This window comes from Lepidochelys olivacea (genome assembly GCF_965140295.1).
Source record: "Lepidochelys olivacea isolate rLepOli2 genome assembly, chromosome: 2".
Lineage (NCBI taxonomy): Eukaryota > Metazoa > Chordata > Testudines > Cheloniidae > Lepidochelys > Lepidochelys olivacea.
In genome coordinates, this window is record NC_140412.1 from 186,897,833 (window position 1) to 186,919,645 (window position 21,813).

General features: G+C 43.8%; 1 long non-coding RNA gene across 1 annotated transcript in view; it reads right to left on the minus strand.

Moving 5' to 3' along the window:
- Positions 1 to 1,376: 1,376 nt before the first annotated feature.
- Positions 1,377 to 21,813, minus strand: part of LOC311515530 — a 38,107-nt gene continuing 17,670 nt past the window's right edge. The window contains exon 4 of the long non-coding RNA XR_014710171.1: positions 1,377 to 2,056. This is a non-coding gene — a long non-coding RNA (uncharacterized lncRNA). The remainder of the gene's footprint in view (positions 2,057 to 21,813) is intronic.

The following is a 21,813-nucleotide window of genomic DNA, read 5'->3' on the forward strand; positions in this document are numbered from 1 at the left end:
TTGTAAATAAAAGCTAGCTCGGTTTAATTGCAACTGTAATCAATGGTGTCTTATACATGTTAAACTGGAGATCTTTAATGAATGCACATAAAGATGTAGTGCAGTGAAAAGAAATTTTACAGTGTTGTTGGTCAGCAAAAAGTTCAGATAGTTCTAAGGATGATGTCATCTCTTAATAGCCTTTCTTTTCTTGTAAGGTGATAATGCAAAACTTTTAAGCTGGAAGACATTGTATTGTACCTGTGGTTCTTAAAAAGTTTGATTTTGGGGGTAGAATATCTATATTTTGCAGCTGAATGTAAAAATGAAACCACAATATATCCAGAGTCAGAATAATAAATGTAAAGGTCATTTGACATGCCAATTGTCTTAAAATAAAATTTGATTGTTGTGTTGTGCTCAACCTAAGCCCCAGCCAGGAAGTTGGGGTAATTAGTTGAAGGCACACTGTAAACTTAAATTGTGTTGATTTTTAATTTTGTTTATAATGTTCCTTTAAAAACTACAGACTACAGATTTGTTTTCAGTGTTTTAAGGGCTGAGTCCTAGGATAAGGATTAAATACTTGTGTTCTGGGAAAAAATATTTCAGGAATATCCATGCTAGCCTTTACACACGTGTTAGTTACCTTGAATTAATTGGCAATAAATTAATTCAAGGTAAAAAGTCTATTGAAGACAAACCCCAACTGTCAATTTTCAGTAAAGGAAGCATTTTAAAAGAATTCTCAATTATAAATTTCAAATATAATGTTTTCCTTTTGAAAACAAATACATGCAAGGCAAAGCCAGACTGAGGAGTAAGTCTGGTGAATTACGCAGCAATAATTGTATTTGATGCTTAATGGTAACAGGAATTTTCTGTTTGTTGTGGTAATGTTGTTGTGGCGAGGTCAAATCTTTTGAGCCATAGACTTAGAATATGGTAAACATTAAACTAAGCAAGAAGGAAATAAAGTGGGGAATTTGTGACCAGCAAGGTTATCAGGAGAATGAAAACTAGTGTTTTTCCATTTTAGCAAACTCTTACCAGTTTTGCAATTGCAACTATCATAAAATAGTCTAGTGCCACTGAATTTTTAATTAGTTTGTTTTCATAAAAATTTTCTTCGAAATAAATTGTAAATAAATACCTTTCTAATTGTCCAGTGTAAATTTTGCCCCCAACCTTTCCAGGCATGCAACTTTGTAGACTGAAAAGATGTACCTCATTGATCAAAAATGTTCTCTTAAAATTCATTGAATGATATATAATTTTAAAAAGTTTGTCTACCTAAATACAGGGAAGATTTTCAGAAGGACTTATAGGATATACAAGCCCCATTTGAATCTTTATGCTTCTTAATACCTTATACACTGAAAATTTCACTACACACCTTTAATAAATGTTTGTCATTTACAAATGCCCCAAATACATGTTTCTGGACTGTTTCAGTCTCATGTAAACCTTCCAAAACTATGGAAGTTAATGTTGAGTTCAGGATGAACTCAGCCTAAAACTGTTGAAAATAGCCAAAATATCACTGTTTCATAGATTAGGGGACTGGTAATGCAATACAGAGCCTAGGTTGCCAGTCAAAGTCCACTCCAGGTTAATGATGAGAGATTGATATTTGGTGACTAAGTGAGATGTATTTGTGAAATAAATTAATAGTCTATCTCCTACATATAAATATTTATATTTCAAAAAATGCTGTCTGCATCACATTGAGCTCCTGTGCTGATAATTTCTGTACACATGCCATGGACTGAATGGGTAGAAATTGCAATATCCTCTCACCATTAGAGATCATTTCTTCAAGTCAGTCTGAGGCATTTTGATGTAGTCATGTGGGAACATTTGAGGCTGCCCAGGCCTTATTTGTTTTATAGATTAACAGAGCATTTCACATTGGCTTCTTTCCCTGACACAAGCTCTAATTTGGTACCCACGTTAACAAGTGCCATTTTTCTCCACAAGTCCTTTTCGCCAGGTTTGTCTCCCTCTGCAGTGGATTAGGAGATAGCACAGCCAGTCTCTTCCTCTTACCATCCATACCTCTTCTGGAGACCCCATCCTGAATTTGGAAAGATGGAACAGATAATTGACAGGCAAGCAAGAAGAAATCCTTTTCCTCTTACTTTTGTTATAAGTATAAAGCATTTCTGTATGTATATTTGTGAAAACACTGTCCCAAAGAAAGTTTTACATGTTGGCTAACCTCAGCTATGTAAACAGTTTCAGAAGAATGATTGGGACAGTAATGCTTACTCCCTGTTAAGTACTGAAGCAAATTTCCAGGTGGGAAACTTCCAAGTTTATTAAGACTGTGACTGCCACATTATTTAACTACTGTAAGACAAAGCTGAACAATTATTTTAATACTGTCAGATTTCAAAGAGGTTTGTAATCAAGCTAGATCCTCTGAGAAACTATTGCAAGAGTATACACTTTTTATAACTAGTTTTAGAGTTCTTAAATGATTAATTCTGAAACTTTGATCAGAGACCACCGTCAAAAAATCACCAGTGAAAATTGATTGTATTCACGAGTTTTAGTAAAATATATATTATGGGATGATTTAGTTGGAAAATTCCTATAGTGATATTTACAAAAGCATTCTTTAAAAAACTATCAGTGGTCTGTTACTGTTAAGCAGTAGTGACTGATAAGAACATAAGAATGGCCGTGGTGGGTAAGACCAATGGTCCATCTAGCCCAGTATCCCAGCTTCCAACAGTGGCTGATGCTAGATGCTTCAGAGGGCGTGAACAGAACAGGGCAATTATCAAGTGATCCATCCCCTGTTGTCCAGTCTCAGCATCTAGTAGGCAGAGGTTTAGGGACACAGAGAGCATGGGGTTTTGTCCATGGTGACCATCTTGGCTAAGAGCCTTTGATGGACCTATTCTCCATGAACTTCTTGTTCTTTTCTGAACCCAGTTATATTTTTGGGCTTCACAACATCCCCTGGCAACAAGTTCCACAGGTTGACTGTGCATTGTGTGAAGAAGTACTTCCTTATGTTTGTTTTAAATCTGCTACCTATTAATTTCATTGGGAGACTCCTGGTTTATGTGAAGTGGTAATTAACACTTTGTAATCACTTTCTCCGCACCATTATTTTATAGACCTTTATCATACCCACTCTTAATCTCTTTTCTAAGATGAATAGTTCCAGTCTTTTTAATCTCTCCTCATATGGAAGCTGTTCCATACTCCTAATAATTTTTATTGGCCCTCTGTATTTTTTCCAATTCTAATAGATTTTTAAGATGGACCAACCAGAACTGCACACAGTATTCAAAATGTGGGTGTACTATGGATTTATATAGTGGCATTATGGTATATTCTGTCTTACTTTCTATCCTCTTCCTAATAGTTCCTCACAGTCCTAGCTTTTTTGACTTCCGCTGCACATTGAGCAGATATTTTCAGAGAACCATCCATGACGACCTGAAGATCTTTCTGGAGTAGTAACTGCTAATTTGTAACGCTTCGCAGTCAGCTGTGGACTTAACTATCTTGAGTAGTTTAGAACTGTCTGCAAAATTTGCCACCTCACTGTTTACCTTTTTTTCCAGATAATTTAAGAGTATGTTGAATAGCACTTGTCCCAGTACAGATCCTTGTGGGACCCCAATCTTTATCTCTCTCCTCTGTGAAAACTGACCATTTATTCATGCCCTTTGTTTTCCTACCGTAACCAGTTACTGATCCATGAGAGGAGCTGCCCTATTATCCCATAATTGCTTACGAGCCTTTGGTGTGGGACCTTGTCCAAAGACTTTCTGAAAGTCCAAGTACAGTATATCTACTGGATCACCTTTGTCCACGTTTGTTGACATCCTCAAAGAATTCTAATAGATTAGTGATGCATGATTTCCCTTAACAAAAGCTGTGTTGACTCTTCACCGACATCGTGTTCATCTGTGTGTCTGATAATTCTGTTCTTTACTATAGTTTCAGCCAGTTTGTGTGGTACTGAAGTTAGGCTTACTAGTCTGTAATTGCCAGGTTCACCTCTGGAGCCTTTTTTAAACATGAGTGTTATATTAGCTATTCTCCAGTCATCTGGTACAGAGGCTGATTTAAGCAATAGGCTACATACCATAGTTAGTAGTTCTACAATTGCATATTTGAGCTCTTTCAGAATGTTTGGGTGAATACCATCACCTCCTGGTGACTTATTACTGTTTAATTTATCAATTTGTTCCAAAAACTCCTCTATCAACACCTTAATCTGGGACAGTTCTCAGATTTGTCACCTAAAAAGAATGGCTCAGGTGTGGGAATCTCCCTCACATCCTCTGCAGTGAAGACTGATGCAAAAAATTCATTTAGCATCTCTGCAAGGCCTTGTCTTCCTTGAGTGCTCCTTTAGCACCTCAATTGTCCAGCGGCTCCACTGATGGTTTGGCAGACTTCCTTCTTCTGTTGTACTTTAAAAAAAAATTTCAGTTAGTTTTTGTGTCTTTTGCTAGTTGCTCTTCAAATTCTTTGAGAAAATATTATAAAAGGTATAGTATGCTAAATGTGCTAATGTTTAGAGGCACAGAGATAAAGTATTAAACACTTGTGTAATTTCCATCAAGTATAAAGTTTCTGCAGATCTTAGTGTGTTTGTGTTTGAACTGAGCCTGTTTCAGGGAAGTGGCAATGGAATAAATAAAGGGAATGTAGAGAGTTCTGGGAAATATCCTTCTGGAGGGGAAAAAAGTAAAATACGTGCCACTTTTGGTGCAAATTGGCATGTTCTACATACAAAAAATTTGCTTATCAAATGTACCCTTATAATCTAAGAATGAGTCCTCACTGGCAAGGGATTAGAAAGGCAACTGAAGTCCATCAGAGACTTAGAAAGTTCCTACGTACTCCATCTGCTTCATTTTGCTTTGTAAATAAGCACTATGTACAGTTGATTGTTTTATGTTCTTATGTATCCAGTTATTATTCGAGTGCTTGCTCATGTTGATTTCATTCTAGGTGTGCGCCCGCCCACATGCACGGCCGTCAGCTTGCCTCAGCATGACCCATAGGGCCGACTGTAGTGCCCTCTACAGTGCTGTGCTCATGCCGCGGTATCCAGATGCTGCCAGCCCACGCCCTCTCAGTTCCTTCTTACAGTCCATGGTGTCAGTCAGAGCGCCTCTCTTGCTTGTCAAGAGCTAGCGGTTTCTCCCATTGGACTTCAGGCCTTTGTTCGATTGTAGTTAGTGTTAAGTAGTTGTTAAGTGCATAGTTAGCTGATAGTTAAGGTCCCAGCGGGCACTTTGCCCCAAGCTCCGGAATTTAAGCCCTGCTCAGTCTGTGGCAGGCCTATGCCTGTGAGTGACCCCCAAAATAGCTGCTTTAAGTGCTTGGGAGAATCACAAATCAAGGAGCGTTGCCAGATCTGGAAGAACTTTCGGTGCCTCATCCAGAAGAAGAGGGACATTTGCCTCAGGGATCTCCTGGTGAAATCTGCTCTCCTCCTAGCTTCCGAGCCCTCTATGCAGGCTGCACCGAGTACTTTGGCCTCCGTGTGCAGTGCACCATGGCACCCGCACCTCTTGGTGCCAGCACCAGTGCTGAAGAAGAAGGCGAAGAAGTACTTGCCAGCACCAGGCAAGAAGGACCCTGGGGTCATCCAGTAGAGGGATTGGGCCTGTCCACCAACCTTCTCCAGAGTATGCCTCCCTGGCTGGGGCTCTTAGCACTCTTAAAGGTCTGTCACTGATTCTGGTGAGCAGTATGGGACCCACCATCCTGCCTGCACCATCGTCCTCGCAAGCCCAGGCGCAGGAGCACAGGTCTCCATCATCTCCTGTGATGTCTCCGTTGCCACAGGACCAAGCTAAGGCGCCCTGAGAAGGCAAGCCAGCTGTTAAGACCCCTCTAGGGGTGGGGGAGCGCTGTAGGTCGCTGGACAAGCAATCCTGTGGCAGGTTGCAACCGTGCCACCAGTCGCCCAAACTCTCCCACCCCGGATGCCGAGACGTTATTCCCCAGTGCGAAGTTGATGCTCCCCATATTATGATGGGCACCGTTCGCCTTCTCACGGATCCACATCTAGAGGTTGGTCTCGATCGCCAACACCATGGAACAACTCGCCCCTCATGTTACCGGTCTCCGCAGCACCGTTCCCACTGATGCCGATGTCCCTGGCACGGGGACCGTTCTCCCCAGAATAGCCACTGATCACACCTGGTCAGCGCTCACCACTAGCCACAACCAGTAAGCAGACCCAGGCGTCGATGGCTCCTCCCTGGTCACTGGAGAGTGGTTCCTCTGAGGCAGAGGCCCAGTTCAGCCCATCGCTCTGGTCTCTGTGATCGGACTGGGCACCAGAAATTATTCTGCCATCCACAGTACCGCAGTGGCAGCAAGGCCAGTGGCCAACACCGTGGCTGTATTGAGGCGCATGGGGCGTTCCGGTGTGCCAGCCAAAGGTTTTGAGTACTTGTATACCCACACTCCCTCGGGCTCGCTGGTTGCGTTGGCAGCCAACAAGAAGGATAAGCAGGTCCCCACCGCCTCTACCCCCAAGTACAAAGAAGCCGAGAAACTTAATTTATTTGGCAGAAAAATGTATTCAACAGCCAGCTTACGATTCTGGGTGGCGAATCATCAGGCCCTGCTGGGCCAATACAATTTTAACCTCTGGGACAGCCTCCAGAAGTTCCAGGACTCCCTCCCTCAGGGTCAGGCTCAGAAGTGTGGTACCCTGTGTGACAGGGTCAGGCCAGATGGCTACAGGAGAGTGATAGAAGGCAGATATATTAGCCCCAGGTTAAGTAGGTCCCTTTTCCCTGGGTAAGGTAGCAGGGAAGAAGCCAGAACCATCAGGAACTTTCTGGAAAAAATTAAGGCAGACAGGCTGATTAGAGCACCTGCAGCCAATCAAGAAGCTGTAAGAATCAATTAAGACAGGCAGGATAATCAGGGCACCTGGGTTTTAAAAAGGAGCTCACTTCAGTTTGTGGTGTGCATGTGAGGAGCTGAGAGCAAGAGGTGCAAGAAGCTGAGAGTGCGAAGGCATACTACTGGAAGACTGAGAAGTACAAGCATTATCAGACATCAGGAGGAAGGTCCTGTGGTGAGAATAAAGAAGGTGTTGGGAGGAGGCCAGGAGCTGTAGCTGTCACGCAGCTGTTACAGGAGCCACTGTAGACAGCTGCAATCCACAGGGCCCTGGGCTGGAACCCGGAGTAGAGGGCGGGCCCGGGTTCCCCCCATCCCTCCGACTCCCTATTTGATACCGGAGGAGTTGAACTGGACTGTGGGTTCCACCAGAGGGGAAGATCTCTGGCCTGTTCCCCGATTCACTAGGTCCACAGCAGAGACTGCGGGGATTGTTCTTCCTTTTCCCCATGCTGGCCAGCGATGAGGCTAAGTGAGTGAACAGCAGTTTTGAGCCATGAAAGTGGCCAAACTGAGGGCTGCCGCGAACCTCTGAGGCAAGCAAATCCGCCAATAAGCACAGGACCCACCAAGGCAGAGGAAGAACTTTTGTCACACCTGGTAGAGGAAGGGACCTCGGCAGCCGTATGTTCCCTGCAAATGGCTTGGGACTCGGCAATGAGGGCGGTCACATTGGCAGTGGTTATGCGACGAAGCTCCTGGCTCCAAGCAGCGGGCCTTTACCAGGAGGTGAAGGCCTCAATTCAGGACCTTGCCTTTGACAGAGTTGGGCTCTTCTCCAATCAAACGGATGCCAGGCTACACAGGTTGAAGGACACTAGAGCTATGTTTTGCTCATTGGGCATGCATACCCTGCAGTCTGCCAGAAAGCCATTCTGGCTTCCACCACCATCGAGGCCTTGGCAAGCACATCAGGTATCTGCAAGGAGAAGGGACACCAGGTTTAGCAGTCACTGCCCTTCCTTCTCTTGCTTGCCAACCCAGCCTGGACCCGCTAAGCACCCAGGGGGCCAAAAGAGATTGTTTTGAGGGTGCGCTTGAGAGCCCCAGTCAGCTGGCCAGATCCTTCCCATCCTTTCCTCAACTGCCTTTCTCTCTACTGCTTGGCCTGGTTGTGGGTTACCTCAGACCCCTGGGTCCTGGACACAGTAGCTTGGGGCTATACCCTACAGTTTGTGGATACCCCACCTTTCTGCTCCCCTGCTTCCCTGTCCCTCTTCAGAGACCCTTCTCACAAGCAACTCCTGGTTCAGGAGGTCGACAGGCTCCTGCAGTTGGGGGTTGTGAAGCCAGTTCCTTGGGACATGGAAGAGGATTCTACTCCCAATACTTCCTAATCCCAAAGACCAAGTGGGGCCTCAGACCCATCCTGGACTTGCGTGGCCTCAACAAATCTCCCAAGAAGTTGAAGTTCCACATGATCTCCTGGCTCTATTATCCCTTCCCTGGATCCAGGGGACTTGTACATCACTCTCGACTTAAAGGACGCTTACTTCCATGTTTCCATATTTCCAGAACACAGATGGTTCTTGCGTTTCTTCGTGACAGGGCGCCACTTCCAGTTCATGGCACTACCCTTTGGCCTCGGCCCCCAAGGCATTAAAAAAATGCATGGCGCCTGTAACGGCTTACCTCAGACGCCGGGGGTGGTCCAGATCTTTCCGTACCTTGGGGAAAGATACCGGAGACCTGGCTCATCAAGGGCAGGTCTCCGGTACAGGTGCAGAGAAACCTTGATATGGTACGCTCCCTTTGCAATGACCTGGGCCTGTTGATAAGCACGGAAAAATCCACGTTAACGCCGGTCCAGCGCATAGAGTTTATCAAAGTGGTTCTCGATTCCACGTGAGCCAGGGCCTATCTTCCGGAAGCACGCTTTCAGGCCATGGTGTATCTCATTGCCCACGTGAGGAGACATCCGATCACTGTAGCCCACACTTGCCTATGGCTGATGGGCCACATGGCAGTGTGAACGTACATGGTCAGGCACGCCCGGCTTCATCAAATGGTTCAGGACTGTTTAGAAAAGCTGGATGAGCACAAGTCCATGGAGCTGGATGCACTGCATCTGAGGGTGCTAAAGGACTTGGCGGATGTGATTGCAGAGCCATTGGCCATTATCTTTGAAAACTCATGGCGATCGGGGAGGTCCCAGATGACCGGAAAAACGCTAATATAGTGTCCATGTTTAAAAAAGGGAAGAAGGAGGATCCGGGAAACTACAGGCCAGTCAGCCTCACCTCAGACCCTGGAAAAATAATGGAGCAGGTCCTCAAGGAATCAATTTTGAAGCACTTCAAGTTGAGGAAAGTGATCAGGAACAGTCAGCATGGATTCACCAAAACCAAGTCATGCCTGACTAACCTAATTGCTTTCTATGATGAGATAACTGGCTCTGTGGATGAGGAGAAAGCAGTGGACTTGTTATTCCTTGACTTTAGCAAAGCTTTTGATATGTTCTCCCACAGTATTCTTGCCAGCAAGTTATAGTAGTATGGGCTGGATGAATGGACTATAAGGTGGATAGAAAGCTAGCTAGAAAGATGGCTAGATCATCGGGCTCAACGGGTAGTGATCAATGGCTCCATGTCTAGTTGGCAGCCAGTATCAAGCGGAGTGCCCCAAGGGTTGGTCCTGGGACCAGTTTTGTTCAATATCTTCATTAATGATCTGGAGGATGGCGTGGATTGCACCCTCAGCAAGTTTGCAGATGACACTAAACTGGGAGGAGTGGTAGATATGCTGGAGGGTAGGGATAGGATACAGAAGGACCTAGACAAATTAGAGGATTGGGCCAAAAGAAATCTGATGAGGTTCAACAAGGACAAGTGCAGAGTCCTGCACTTAGGATGGAAGAACCCCGTGCACCGCTACAGACTAGGGACCGAATGGGTCTGCTGCAGTTCTGCAGAAAAGGATCTAGGGGTTACAGTGGACGAGAAGCTGGATATGAGTCCACAGTGTGCCCTTGTTGCCAAGAAGGCTAACAGCATTTGGGGCTGTATAAGTAGGAGCACTGCCAGCAGATCGAGGGATGTGATCATTCCCCTTTATTCGTCATTGGTGAGGACTCATCTGGAGTACTGTGTCCAGTTTTGGGCTCCACACTGCAAGAAGGATGTGGATAAATTGGAAAGAGTCCAGCGGAGGGCAACAAAAATGATTAGTGGGCTGGAGCATATGACTTGAGAGGCTGAGGGAACTAGGATTATCTAGTCTGCAGAAGAGAAGAATAAGGAGGGATTTGATAGTTGCTTTCAACTACCTGAAAGGGGGTTCCAAAGAGGATGGCTCTAGACTGGTCTCAGTGGTAGCAGATGATAGAACAAGGAGTAATGGTCTCAAGTTGCAGTGGGGGAGGTTTAGGTTGGATATTAGGAAAAACTTTTTCACTAGGAGGCTGGTGAAGCACTGGAATGGGTTACCTAGGGATGTGGTGGAATCTCCTTCCTTAGAGGTTTTTAAGGTCAGGCTTGGCAAAGCCCTGGCTGGGATGAGTTAGTTTGGGATTGGTCCTGCTTTGAGCAGGGGCTTGGACTAGATGACCTCTTGAGGTCCCTTCCAACCCTGATATTCTGTGATTCTATGATCTGCGACCCCTGCAAACGTGGCTAGCAACGGTCTACTTTCCCAGTGGGCACCCCCTAGACTGAGCGGTTACGGTGCTGACCTCATCCTCTTGTCCTTGAACTGGTGGCTAGACCCCAAGTCAGTGCTGTGGGGAGTTCCTTTTGTGTCCCCCATCTCCATCACTCACCCTGGTCTCGGACATGTCCAATCTGGGCTGGGGAGGCCACCTGGGTGAGCTCAGCATCCAAGGTTGCTGGATGGAGCATGACCTAGCTCTTCATATGAACGTCAGGGACCTCAAGGCAGTGCACCTGGCCTGTCAGGCGTTTTTGACCCACCTGAAAGGCAAGGTGGTGCAGGTCCTCACAGATAACACGGTCACAATATATTACATCAACAGACAGGGCAGCGCTTGATCCTTGGCCCTGTGTCAAGGGGCACTCAGCCTCTGGGACCTTTGTGTGCAGAATGCCATCCACCTCGTGTCACTTACTTACCTGGAACCAGGAACGTCCTGGCAGATCACCTCAGCAGGACTTTCTTCTCTCATCACGAGTGGTCACTCCATCCAGAGATGGCCAACCTGATCTTCCGATGGCAGAACAAGGAAGTGCCACATGTTCTGCTTCCTATACGGCAAGGACAAGGGTTCCCTGTCGGATGCCTTCCCGCTCCCATGGTTGGAAGCGCTGATGTATGCCTTTCTGCCAGTGCCACTTATCCACAGAGTCCTGCTAAAGGTGAAGCAAGACACAGCGAGGGTCATTCTCATTGCCCCAGCGTGGCCTTACCAGCACTGGTTCAGCATGCTGCTGAGTCTTTCCGTGGCCAACCCACTGCAGTTACCCTCTCCAACCTGATCTGCTGTCCCAGAACCACAGCAATCTGCTGCACCTGAACCTGGCATCACTGCACCTAACAGCATGGCTGCTCCACGGCTAAGCACGGACAAGCAAGAGTGCTCCACGGTGGTCCAACAGGTCCTGCTGGGCAGCAGGAAGCCTTCCACCAGGGCTACCTATGTGGCCAAGTGGAAACGCTTTGCATGTTGGACCTTCAACAAGGTTCGTCCTGAGGACATTGCCCGACATCCTGGACTATTTGCTGCATCTAAAGCTCCAGGGCTTGTCGCTGTCTTCGGTCAAGGTGCACCTGGCGGCCATTTCTGCATTTTATCCGCCGCTTCAGGGCCGGTCTGTCTTTGCCCATCCCATGATGGCATGATTCCTGAAAGGTCTATAGCACCTATACCCGCATGTCCAAGACCTGGTTCCCGCGTGGGACCTGAATCTGGTGTTCTCAAAGCTCATCGTCCCTCCTTTTGAATCCCTAGCTTCCTGCTCCCTCCTGCTCCTTTCCTGGAAGGTGTTCTTCTTGGTCACTGTAACATCAGCACAGCAGGTGTCCAAGATCAGGGCATTCACCTGAAGCTCTATATTGTCTTCCATAGGGACAAGGTCCAGCTGCGCCTGCATCTGGCTTTTCTGCCCAAGGTTGTTTCCCAGTTCCACACAGGCCTGGACATTTACTTACCAGTTCTGTGTCTGAAGCCTCACGCATCAGATGAGGAGCTCAGGTTCTATACGCTGGACATCAGATGGGCGCTGGCCTTCTACATCAATAGAACGCGACTATTCAGTAAGTCAACATAGATCCCCGCCCTCCTGCCCCTCTGTTGGAGCTGTCAGCAAAAAGGAACTGAGAGAGTGTAGGGCCGGCAGTGCCTGATATACCGTTGCATGAGTGCAGCACTCTGGAGGGTGCTACAGCCGGCCCTACAGGTACCGCTAGGGCAAAACTCTTGATGGCCGTGCACGTGCGTGTGCGCACACCTAGAATGGAATTGACATGAGCAAGCACTCAAAGAATAACTGGATACATAAGAACATAAAATAATCAATTGTACATAGTGCTTATTCACAAAGCAGTGTTCAAAATGAAGGAGATGGAGTGCATGGGAACTTTCTAATCCCTTGCCAGATAAAGATATGTTTGAGAAGCAAATTTTTTCTCTGTAGGATGTGCCAATTTGTACCAAAAGAGGCATGTATTTTATTTTTTTCCCTCCAGGATATTCCCCAGAATGCTCTACATAGCCTTTATTTATTCCATTGCCACTTCTCTGAAACAGGCTCAGTTCATACACAGATACAAAGGTTTCTAAACACACTAACATCTGCAGAAACTTTATACTTGATGGAAATTACACAAGTGTTTAGAACACAGTGTCCAATACTTTCTCTCTGTGCCGCTAAAGATTAACATACCTAGAATGGAATGGACATGAGCAACAAATCTCAAAGAACAATTACGAAAGGTAGGTAACCGTTTTTTTAAATTGTTCATTTCCTAAATGGATATAGCATAATTAGGGTCACAGATTTATTTTCTTAGCTCTGTCTTGTATTGGGATCCACAAGCATGGACCCCTGTACATGCATGAAGTCCTACTGAAGTTAGGGTTCTGTGGTGGTAGATCCTGACACATGGCTGGGGACTTAGGGCTTGTCTACACAGGAAAATTAAACTAGTATAACCTAAGGTGTGAATTTAAACTGATATAGTTATGCTTGTATAATACCCCCTGTGGACACTTATTCTGGTATAAGTGGACCTTTATTCCAGTATAAGAGGGGCTTTTCCAATTGAGCCTATGCCACTTGGGAAGGGTTTTAGCAAAACTGAAAAAATTCACTTTTATAGCAGGTTATAACTTTCCTATATAGACAAGCCCTTAGTTTCTTCATCCCTCAAATAACAAATGTAACCATACCTGAAACCATTAAGTGAAACCTTTTTGAACCCACCAATCCTAATTGTTCCCTTAAAGGAGGTTCCATAAAACACTATATACCCTATATTACCATGAGAGAGAGAGAGAGAGGGAAAATGTTATCAACTGTTATATGGAGTTTAATTGTTAAACTTGAATTTTTTTAAACATTTTATTCAGACCCTAATGAATCTCATTAAGTTTATTATCCTTTTGATAGGTACCTAACATTCCTACTTGGGGGAAATAGACCCCACATCTTGAAAGAACCAAAATTTGACATTTTATATGCACTATTCATTGTCTTATAATTCTGCTTGAGAACTAAGTACTTTTATGGTGCAAAAATGTACTTCTGTCCAAGTCAGAAACTAAACTAAACTATCATTCTAAGTTGGTATTGTAAAAAGCAAAATATAGATGTTACGTAGCTATTTCACATTTGTATAGTTCATAATGTATTTTTTCATATATTTTTTTCAATATAAATTAAGTCAAGGTACAAATATTGTTTCTATGTACTTAAATTTTCACTTCTGCATTTACAGGCTGTGTTGTACTCATTTATGTTTTGTATTTGGCATTGTTAATTTTGCACTTTCTAATTTTCTTTGGAAACAGTATTGCTGCAAATGATTTCAGTCAGTATTCTGTTTTGAAAATAGCTTATTATTATTTTTTTATTAGTTACTACTGTAGGAATTTTCTCCATTGTTTCCTTAAAATATCATTAAATGGAAGAAGGGAGGGCAGGAGAAATGGGGATAGAGTTCTCTTCTATCTCATCATTCTGTGTTTTTCCCCTTCACCTGCCCCTATCCTCCTCCATGCAATATTCAGCCCTTCTTTGACACAGAGCAATCGCTTGGTGGCTTGTTGCAGTCTAAGGGTATGTCTACATGACAACTACTTTCCCAAATTCTCTCAACACGTAATTTCAATTAACGCTATTATCAAGGATCTATGTAGATTTCTTATTAAATTGTTGCTGATAATAAACAGAGATCCACCTACAAGTAACAGTGTAACATAGAACCTAAACATTCACCTCTGTAAGTGAATCATGGTACTTGTGTAATCTGTAATTAATGTCACTGCCAATTCCATCTAAATTCTGGAAATGTTTTGCCTACAAACAGGAATTTTGCCTCACTTCTTGCTGGAAACCTCCTCTCTTGGTCATGATCTGTCTGTCAGACTTTTTCAGCTGCACCTCTTTTCCTGAAAATACTGCAGGCAGTCCAGACTTGTCCATGAGCCTCCAGCAATACAAACAGCAATGGTTCGGAGCTCTTGCCTTATCCATTGCAAATCTTACTTAAAACAAGCAGAACCTCTCCTCTTCTCTCTCACCCTCGCTCTGAATAAGTTTCCTGGCTGAACACCTCTGTTCACCCCCTGCCCCATGCTCCTCTCAGCAACAGAAACAGAGCAAGCCAAAAGTCAAAAGATGCTCCAGTTGCAAAGAGACCTTTCAGGAGCCAAAGAAATGGGAGTTGTGTCATAACTGCTCCCAGCCCATGAGCACTTGCTGTGCCATGGGAAGGTGCTCAGATGGCTCACTGTAGCTTCTGCTTCCCCCAACTGACACACACTCCCCCCCAGAGGGGAGTCTGTCAGTCATCTTCAGTGATTAAGACTCAGAAAGTAGGACCATCTTCACTAACTGGTAGGACATATCGGGGGTAAATCCCAAACTCCCTCTGAATCCTCAAATCCAATAAAAGCCAGTTTCCTATGCTAGGTTATTAAATGGATAATTGAGTTACCTGGAGCAGGATCTGACATAAAGGACTGAGTGGCCCAATTGCCACTCAGTTCCTTCACTATTGCAGAATCTGGAATTATAGGACTCCAAAGTAGCAGGGAAGGAGAGCAGGTTGTAGGATACACAGACAACACATCTTAAAAGAACTCCAGTTACTGTAAGTGAAGTAACTTTTTTCTCTTCATTTCATGCTTGTCTGTAAATTCTCCATTCTTGCAGAATCCTAGAAAGGATGGAAAGGAGGGTGATGGAAAGGATGGTGATGGAAAGGAGGGTGGGTTGGGGTGCTTGGAGTCCACTTAGATCGTGGCACAGTTCTGGCAAAAGAAGCATCAGGCCTCAATGATTCTACCCAGGAGCAGTGTTTTAGTAAAAGTGTGTATTGAACTGCAAGTACGTGCCTTGCGGATGTCTGATAGGTATGCTTGTCAAGGAAGCCACAGAAAATGCCTGGGACCTACTGGAGTAAGCCCTAAACTGATCTGGGAATCTAAACAAGCTAATTTTTAGCAGATTTTAATGCATCCCAAAACCCATTTGGGTGACCCCTGGGCTAATGTCATTTGACCCTTCATTTTGTCCACAAATGTTACAAATAGTTTAAGTGAAGAGCTAAAGGATTTGATCCACAGAGCCCTATGAACATCCGAAGCATGCCGTCTAACCTCCCCTGGGTGAGAGTGCAGGTTAGGGAAGAATATCGGTAGAGCAATCATTTTGATTTAAATGACAGTCCATAACTACCTGACGTAAGAACTTGGGATAGAGTCTGAGTAATAATTCAACCCTGTGAAATACAGTATAGGGAGGCCTGCCAAAAGATCTGTAGCTTTCAGCAGGAGAGGATGATATGCCGAAATGGCTGCTAGGTGCACTCTCTTAGAGCTAACTGATAGTCCAGAGCTTTTTAGTGACCATAAATAGTCCAAGACAGCAAGATTTTGAGAGTCATCCCATGGTAGTTGATACTGACCACACCAGATCCCAAATTATATCCAATTGGCAACATAGACGTGTCTAGTTTGAATCTTTTCTACTTTGCAGTGGAATGTTTTGGACATCACCTTAATACAATCTCTCTGTCTGACATCCATCCAGTAACCAGGCCATGAGATGGAGGGAGAATGCAAGATATTCCCATGGCCATTAGATGTTAAGTCTGGCGGAAGGAGTAATGGGTTCAGTGGACAACTTGATAAGATCATCAACTCCAGGTACCACAAGGGGCTCAACCAGGCAGGAGCTATCATGACCCTGCCAGCATTTTTTCTGACCTTTCTGAGTACTTTGGAGAATTAAGAATTGGAGGGACACATGCTTCCTCTAAACAAAAGAGGCATTTAGTGTGCCTCTCATTTACTGGAATCGCCACCTCATAGGCGTGTATCAATACTTAAATCCAGGAGACTTAAGGTGGGGCATTAATAAATCCCAGTACCAGAAAACTCCATCAGAAAACAAACAAAATAAAATAAGGAAGTAAAAACTTCCAAAAGTAGTGAGAAAAAAACATCTGCCATTGGGCAGTTATGGCTCAATATTTTCACAGTTATTTACAGGTAAGAACAAATAGGAATGTGAGAAGATGCAGACCCTGAGGAGCCCCATCTTGCTGCCACAGGCAGTGAGAAGAGACTGATTGGTGGTTGGGCCACTTTGGCCATTGTGCCCGCAGTATAGGAGCATGAGGACACTGTGTGCATGTGTGCACCCCCAACAGACACTGCTGGCCAAATGACTGATCTCAGGCACATGTGGTGCGTGGAATACATATGGACAAGCACTTGGAGAAGAAGCCACTCTTACACGAGATATCTGAATCTTCTTCAGCAGCCCTTAGAGTCTCCCTGGCTGTCACATGCTTTGCGTAGGCCATAATGTTGTGATGCAATTACCTAAAAAGCATTGACCTCCAGAACCATGATGAATTCAAGTTTGTAGTAAATCAGATGTCCCTAAGCACTGTATTAGTGGCTGGTTGATCTGTGGATTTCAGGAGGCTGGCAGCAAGAGCCAAGGCAGCTAATTCAATGGCTGGGCACCAGCTCTGGCTTTCACCCTAGACAAGAGTTAATTCTTCAGAGAAATCCTGTATGTCTCAAAATTCTCTTGTAAAAAATTAAGGGGGAAACATGATTACACATGATGAACAGAGACAAGCCAAAGCATTTGTTCCTCACTCTAAAAAAAGCTGCAGTCCATCCAAGAAAGCTTCTATTTTTAGTGGACCTGGCAGAAGCTTATTAGTGGGTTTTATGCAAGCTATGTCAGTGGGTGAATCTTTGGTTCACTAATGCAGTGGTTCTCAAATATATTTGATCGCGGCCCCTTTCTTTGTATCTGTAATTCTTTATGCCCCTAGTGCCTGGCCGGCAGCCGCTGCTCTCTGACTGCCCAGCACTGAAGGCAGAGTGGAGAGTAGTGGGTGCTCCGGGGCTGGAGCACCCACGGGGAAAAATTAGTGGGTGCTCTGCAGCCACCGGCAGCTTGCCCCCGTGCCCCAGCTCACCTCTGCCTCCGCTCCACTCCGCCGCCTCCTTCCCTGAGCACGCCACTGGGTCCTGCTCCTCCCCCCTCCCTCCCAGCGCTTGCACCACGAAATAGTTGTTTCATGTGGCAAGCCTGGGAGGGAGGGGGGAGGAGGGGAAATGCGGTGTGCTTGGGGGAGGAGGCAGGGATTTGGGGAGGGATCCAGTGGGGCAGGTGGGGGTCGGGGGGTGAGCACCCACAAGTGCTACCAAAAGTTGCCACCTGTGGCTGCCTTCAGAGGTGAGCGCCCTGCCAGCAGCCGCTGCTCTTCAGCCGCCCAGTTCTGAATGTGCACAGTAAGTTATTTTTTTTCCTAATGCATCTCACACCCCTTTCCCCCCCAAAATATATGTTGAACCCCCCAATTTGAGAACCTCTGCGCTAATGCAAATCACCCCTTTAAAAATATTACTTCTGAGTTTGTCCCGACTTATATGTTCACAAAAGAGAAATGTTTTAAAGCTTTCTTGAACTTTGAACCCTTATGGCTAAAGATTCAGAATCCTCCATATGAAAAGAGAAATGGGAGCTCTGTTTATAAAGACATACATCTTCCAGATGGACTTTCTGCATTTTTCAGTAGTGAAGAACAGAGTACCATCTAACTACATTAGCAAAATGTTATGTGGTAGAGACATTTCAGTTACTGAGAAAGGACTACATCATTCACATATCCAGAAATACATTAATTGAGGGACTGGATGTTTCAGGCCACTAGGAATAAGCTACAATCCCATTTACTTCTGTGTATTCCCAATTCAAATCCAGTCTAGGCTAATGCCTAATATCATGATTACCTGATGGTTATTCAGTAGCATATGTGAAATTAGACCATAGTCTCAAACCAGTGCCTAACTGATAGGTATCTCCATCCCAAAACTGCCATCATAATTGGCAGTAGTTTCGGACAATTTCAAGAAAAAGCCCAAAGACTGAATGGGGACAGACAGAAATAGAACTACTTCCTCACCTCCAGGCCTGGTCCACCCCACATTACAGTTGAAGAACTGCGCCACACTGCTGTTGCCCGTGCATACCAGTTCTGTGTTTAAATAGAACTGAAGTTTCTAGGACTGTCAGCCCAACATCTTTCCATTGCAGTAAAAGTTGCTTAAATTACAATTAAGTAAATTGTAAAAATAAGCTTCAAAATGTCTGCATCATCCAGCCACAGCTAGATGGATTATAAACTGCTCTTGACTGGTTTAATGATGGAAATTTACATCATTTCCTAAGCTCTTCAATGTGGTGTGAATATAGTAATTGTTATAAATATTCAGTTTTAAATCTCAGTGAGTATTTAGTGTCCAAACCTCCAACTGCCAGAAGCTGGATCACTCAAAATTGCCCTGTTGTTTTCATTCCCTCTGAAGGATCTGGTGCTGGCCACTGTTGGAAGACAAGATACTGGGCTAGATGGACCATTGGTCTGACCCAGTATGGCTGTTCTTATGTTATAACTGTAGTTTCATAAAAAAGAGCAATCTAATAATCAGCTGAAGACTGTGATCAGTCTACTGGTTCCACATACAAATGGATTCCACAGACTCAGTATGACACATAGGTACGGCTACAGTTCTGTCAAAGTGGTCACGGATTCCATGACTTTCCAGGATCTCCATGACTTCTTCTGGGGCAGGGCTGGAGCAACTGTCAGCCCTGGGGGCTGCTGGAGCAGCAGCTGACTGAACAGCTGACTGGCAGCCAGCGTCAGGGCTGCCGGAACAGCAGTCCACGGCCAGCAGGAGCAGCAGCTGAGGTTGGATGAGTGCTCCTGGGGCTGGAAAAGCTGCTGTCAGCCCCTGCCACAGGAGCAGCTGCAAACCCCGGCGGCACTGTTTGTCCCCCATCACTCCCACCCAGGGTATTTTTAGTAAAAGTCTGGGATAGGTGAATATTTTTCTGTGAATTTTTGTTTGTTGCCTCTGACCTGTCCCTAACTTTTACTAAAAATAACTGACAAAATCTTAGCCTTACACATAAGTAGACAGCACCACATTTGAGTCAAACTCCTGGGGAAAAATCCAGCCATTAAAACTTTCATACACTGTCACTGAAGCACGTACAGAACTACATGTCCACCTATTCACAAAACATTCTCACATCTTGGATCTGAATCTTTGTTTACAAAACATAAGCTTTATAGTTAAAGGTGTTTTAAATAAACAATGCTTCGTTGTTGATGTATACAGTGCTCCTTTGAAGAAATGTATGTGGTTTATAGCCTTCCCAAGAAGTGCTATAAAACAAGAAAAGTCCTCAAACAGTAAACAGGACAAAGCTAAGAATTTACTGTATGTTCATTCTTATTTGTCTCCAAACATCAGGACAGGCAAGAATGAAAGTTGTTAAAAAAAAAAATAGCAGCTTTCCTTTATGTTTAGAGGTTAGTCGAGCAATAGGAAGTGTGTGCAGTTTTTCATACCGCAGTACTCCAAAGAGGAGTAAATAAATTAAAGTTGGAGGCAGAATAGTTTATCCCAATACAAAGTAACTAACATTTTGTTGGCGATAAGTGCTGATATATTGTTATGCTATTTTGCTATAACAATGAGTCAAAACAGAGGAATTTTAATTAGAAGAAAGTATTGAAATAGTAACCACTGATCAGCTAGACTGTTCCATATGCTATTGCTCAGTGTTCTGTTGTACCACAATAGCATTTTACTTTGCAGTTTTTATAGTACCTTTCCTCTGAGGATCTTAATACACTATGAACAATGAATCAATACTCTCAACACCCCTGTGAGCTAAAGAAGAATTATTCCCATTTTACAAAGGATTACACAGGCTGGGAATTGGAAACTAAATATTCTGAGTCCCAGGTTTCATACTATAATCTCTAGACAATACTCCTCTAATTTTAGACCATCATATTATGTATCAATGGTACTCTTTAGGTTTTCATGTGTATTTTAAAAAGACTAAACATATAATGGTTCACTGAATTGTAATATACGTAAATAATACAGTCTGAAGCATCTATTCCTTTATTGACTTGAATGGGAGTTGGGGTCATAGTATTTGAAATTTTTACCTACACTGGCTCATTGCCCCCCCCACTTGTAATATACATGCACACTGCTACATATCGTGTAACCACAGAGGCCCTGATGCAACCAAACATTTAAGTGCCAGCATATTAGCAGTCTCATTGAAGTATGTTGTTTTACCACATGGTTAAAGTTGGCATGTGCATAAATGCTTGCCTATGACATGATTATATGAGGTGCTGATGAGCACCTCTGAGTTCTGTTGAAGTCAGAATCAAGGTCTTACACAGTGGTGCAGATAGATCTAGCCTAGTATTAATACAGGGCTCAATTAATATCTGCGGGCAGTTAAAACTGTACATCATGGTTAGGCTTGGGAAGGATTAGATTTTTATTGGTAAATGCCGATAAATTTTGAATTCACCAGACACACACACACTGATGAAAAAATAGTTCCATCAGTAATAATTGAAATGTATACATAAGAAATGAAAGAAAAATGCTGCTTGAGAGCTTATTAGATTTTGATTTAAGGTTGGTTTCTTTGTATATTTTGACATGTGATGTTGACAATTTGTGTTTTTGATGGCTTATAAAGCTTTAGCTTTTTTACTCTCAACATCTACTGTCATTAAATAATTGTCGGACACCCCCACAGTTGCCTGACCTCCCCCCATAATTTCCTGTAACTGTGAAGGAGGGAAGAAGACGAAATGCTTAATTTCCATAATTTTGTGCAAATTTGAACATTTAAATCGATAAAAATAAAAAGCTTAAAAATAAGCATCATATATATTGGTCAAACTTATTAAAAATAAAAATTGAATTCTGCCAAGCCTCATCGTGGTGCTTGGCTGTCTACACCTTTGGCTAGAATATTTTGTGTCTAATACAGGAGTTCTAAACTATATTTGTGAAAAAGAGGAATAAGAAAAAGGCATTAGAGGTAGAGACTAGCAATGTAGATCCAAAGAGAGGGAGAACCACTAAAATCAATGCATAAAGAGATTGAAACAAGAGACTTTTCATGTTCCAAATAGGAACTATTTTGTTAAATAATCAGAAATAATAACTTTTGATTAAAAAAAATACGCTTAACCCTAGGGGAGAGGAAAGAGATGGTAGAATTGTGTTACACTATGTAGTAGCCTGCCATTGAAACATGTAGACAGTGAATAGATACAAGGGATAAAGTATCAAACACTATAGAGAAGGCAGATCCTAGACAAATATTCGGTGCATTCTATCTGCCTCAGATACCTAAGGCTTCCCATTTCTCTCATTTCAGCAATATTTTT